We start from the raw sequence: 3,904 nt of genomic DNA, 5'->3' as shown, positions 1-3,904 counted from the left end.
AATTATGGAAGCTGTGAACAAGGGTACAGATGGCAATTTGGACGAGCACACTCGTTTGGTCTCTTCCCGGCCAATGCAGCGGACAGAGCCCTCATATCATAATGGTTGGTCACAGTGTCAGACACCAATGTGACACAATGTTCCCGTTTCCCACTTCGGCCAGCCACCCCCTAACTCCTACACGCCAATACCTTCACATATGGCTTCGCCCATCAGGCACCCAAGTTATCAGCCAGAAGAATCGGCGTATCACGATTTGTGATTTCCTAACTTATTTTAAATTACTTTTTTTTTTTATTGTCTTGTTAACATAATGTGTTAAATAAAAGCTTTTCTTTGAAATTCTATCACGACTGTTTGATTGGTGTGTCTCGATCACAGCACTGTATGAGGGCACAAATTAACGTAACAAAGTCATGTACATTTAACTAATACAAAAAAAAAATGAATCATAGTTTAACTAAATTTTTTTAATGTAACAACAAAAAATTTTTTAACCCGGTAATAATATGTATTATTGTCCCGCCTCCAACAGTTGGCACATGTCTTTAATCTTATTCAACTCTCCGATTGCCAGATTCTGCTGCTCCTGAATCTGCGCCAGAGTCACGCACAGCCTTTCAATCCTGGCTTTAACATCTACGATGGTCACACTGCCGGCTGCTGTTGTTGAGAAAGCATAAAAACATAACATTAATACCACAGTATTATCCAGATAGTGGGCTGTGATCACATCCCCATAATAGCGTAAAGGATGAATGAAACATCTGAGGCGGCGGAAGGCTCTGAAACGGCCCTTGATGTACAGGGTTACATAGAGAGATGCAGTGAGTGACAATCTTAAGCGAGTTGGAAAAACTTACGTGGCAAGACCTCGTCTGGGGTCATATTCTCCGGAAGAGCATCAGGGGGCCAGTACTGCGGTGACTGGGATGCCTCGGGGTTGCTTTCCTGTTTCTTTGCCTCTGTGAAGGGAAAAAAACTAAAAAATATTTAACATAAATGGCAACAGTGACTGCAGTTGAGGGGGGGGGGGGGGGAAGAGGGGACCTGCCACCAATTTCTAATCACATTATTGTGGGAACCTACTAGGTTGTTCAGCCGTTGACCCAGAGGGCGCACGGACATGTGAGGCGGGGTGGGAAGCCTCGTGGCTGCGGCGCTGTGTCTTTGCCTCTGTGAAGGGAAAATTTTTTTTTTTTTTAACATAAATGCCAACATTGACTGCAGTTGTGGGGGGGGGGAAGAGGGGACCTGCCACCAAATCCTGAACACATTATTGTGGGAACCTACTAGGTTGTTCAGCCGTTGACCCAGAGGGCGCACGGACATGTGAGGCGGGGTGGGAAGCCTCATGGCTGCGGCGCTGTGTCGTTGCCTCTGTGAGGGAAAAAAAAAAATTTTTTTACATAAATGGCAACAGTCACTGCAGGTGGGGGGGCGGGGAAGAGGGGACCTGCCACCAAAACCTAATCACATTATTGTGGGAACCTACTAGGATCTGTAGGCACGGAGGGCAACTCTGGATCAGAGTCCGTGTCAAAGGCCTGGTAAAGTCGACAGCGGCGCTGTGTCTTTGCCTCTGTGAAGGGAAAAAATAAAAAATTTTTTTTTACATAAATGGCAACAGTGACTGCAGGTGGGGGGGGGGAGAGGGGACCTTACAACAAATCCTAATCACATTATTGGGTGAACCTACTGGGTTGTTGAGCCGTTGACCCAGAGGGCGCACGGACATCTGAGGCGGGGTGGGAAGCCTCGTGGCTGCGGCGCTGTGTCGTTGCCTCTGTGAGGGGAAAAAAAATTTTTTTTTTACATAAATGGCAACAGTCACTGCAGGTGGGGGGGGGGGGAGAGGGGACCTGCCACCAAAACCTAATCACATTATTGTGGGAACCTACTAGGATCTGTAGGCACGGAGGGCAACTCTGGATCAGAGTCCGTGTCAAAGGCCTGGTAAAGTCGACGGCGGCGCTGTGTCTTTGCCTCTGTGAAGGGAAAAAATAAAAATTTTTTTTTTACATAAATGGCAACAGTGACTGCAGGTGGGGGGGGGGGTAGAGGGGACCTTACAACAAATCCTAATCACATTATTGGGTGAACCTACTGGGTTGTTGAGCCGTTGACCCGGAGGGCACAGCGATATCTGAGGCGGTGTGGGATGCCTCGTGGCGGCGTCGGTGTGTCTTTGCGTCTGTGAAGGAAAAAATAACGTTCGATCAGCAGATATGGCAACAGTGATATTTTACCATAGCAGGTCCACATAGTGCTCTGTACCTTTCATTATTGCACCATAGCAGGGCCACATAGTGCTCTGCACCATTCATTATTGCACCATAGCAGGGCCACATAGTGCTCTGCACCTTTCATTATTGCACCATAGCAGGGCCACATAGTGCTCTGCACCTTTCATTGTTGCACCATAGCAGGGCCACATAGTGCTCTGCACCTTTCATTATTGCACCATAGCAGGGCCACATAGTGCTCTGCACCTTTCATTGTTGCACCATAGCAGGGCCACATAGTGCTCTGCACCTTTCATTATTGCACCATAGCAGGGCCACATAGTGCTCTGCACCTTTCATTGTTGCACCATAGCAGGGCCACATAGTGCTCTGCACCATTCATTATTGCACCATAGCAGGGCCACATAGTGCTCTGCACCTTTCATTGTTGCACCATAGCAGGGCCACATAGTGCTCTGCACCATTCATTATTGCACCATAGCAGGGCCACATAGTGCTCTGCACCTTTCATTATTGCACCATAGCAGGGCCACATAGTGCTCTGCACCTTTCATTGTTGCACCATAGCAGGGCCACATAGTGCTCTGCACCATTCATTATTGCACCATAGCAGGGCCACATAGTGCTCTGCACCTTTCATTGTTGCAACACAGTAGGGCCACATAGTGCTCGGCACCATTCATTATTGCACCACAGCAGGGCCACATAGTGCTCTGCACCATTCATTATTGCACCATAGCAGGGCCACATAGTGCTCTGCACCTTTCATTATTGCACCATAGCAGGGCCACATAGTGCTCTGCACCTTTCATTATTGCACCATAGCAGGGCCACATAGTGCTCTGCACCTTTCATTATTGCACCATAGCAGGGCCACATAGTGCTCTGCACCTTTCATTGTTGCAACACAGCAGGGCCACATAGTGCTCTGCACCATTCATTATTGCACCATAGCAGGGCCACATAGTGCTCTGCTCCTTTCATTATTGCACCATAGCAGGGCCACATACACACCACATACACACCCAATTAACCCTTCGCCGTGCAATACTTTTGGGTACCTGCGTACTCACCACTGCGGATCTCACGGCGAAGCTCCTGCAGGCGCGCTGGGCTTTTTGATTTAAGATCTCTCCATTTCTTCACAATCTGGGCCTTACTTCTCGTTATCCCAAACTGCTTCCTGAGGCCCTCAGACACCACCCGCACAACTTCATCCTTGTGCTGGTTGCGGTGCAGCACCAGCCCTGTGGTTTCATACTGCATCTGATCCATAGTGGTAATCATGAACTTTAGCTCTGGGACACCCATAGGAGGATCACGTCGCCTGGCAGCCATTTTAAGGATGTCAGGGAAGCAAAGCAAGGTAGCGCAGGCACGCAGGAACGCTGTAACGTCATCACGCCGTCATATACCACGAGCGCACATTACGTGCCGCACGGGCGTTATATCTTCATCGTTCGAACGTCATTTACTATGTGCGTTCCTTCTGTAGCGCTCAGCCGTCACAAATGTGACGCTGTCCATAAACGGCAACGCTATAGCGATGCGGATCGCGCGGGAGAACTGCACAGTTAAGGACTTCCTCTGGGCGTGGTTAGGTGCTGCTTTATAGCGTCTTTTTATCTGTAATGGCTGGAAGACAGAGATCTGCCCCT

General features: G+C 48.8%; 1 long non-coding RNA gene across 1 annotated transcript; it reads right to left on the bottom strand.

Moving 5' to 3' along the window:
- Positions 1–455: 455 nt before the first annotated feature.
- LOC138667687 (uncharacterized) lies at positions 456–942 on the bottom strand. Its single transcript, XR_011318889.1, has 2 exons — positions 864–942; positions 456–663 (listed from the first exon to the last, which is right to left on the bottom strand). It is a non-coding gene; the product is annotated as an uncharacterized lncRNA (long non-coding RNA).
- Between the last annotated feature and the right edge of the window lie 2,962 nt (positions 943–3,904).

Source organism: Ranitomeya imitator, chromosome 2 (assembly GCF_032444005.1).
Source record: "Ranitomeya imitator isolate aRanImi1 chromosome 2, aRanImi1.pri, whole genome shotgun sequence".
NCBI lineage: Eukaryota > Metazoa > Chordata > Amphibia > Anura > Dendrobatidae > Ranitomeya > Ranitomeya imitator.
This window is presented reverse-complemented; position numbering and strand designations above follow the sequence as displayed.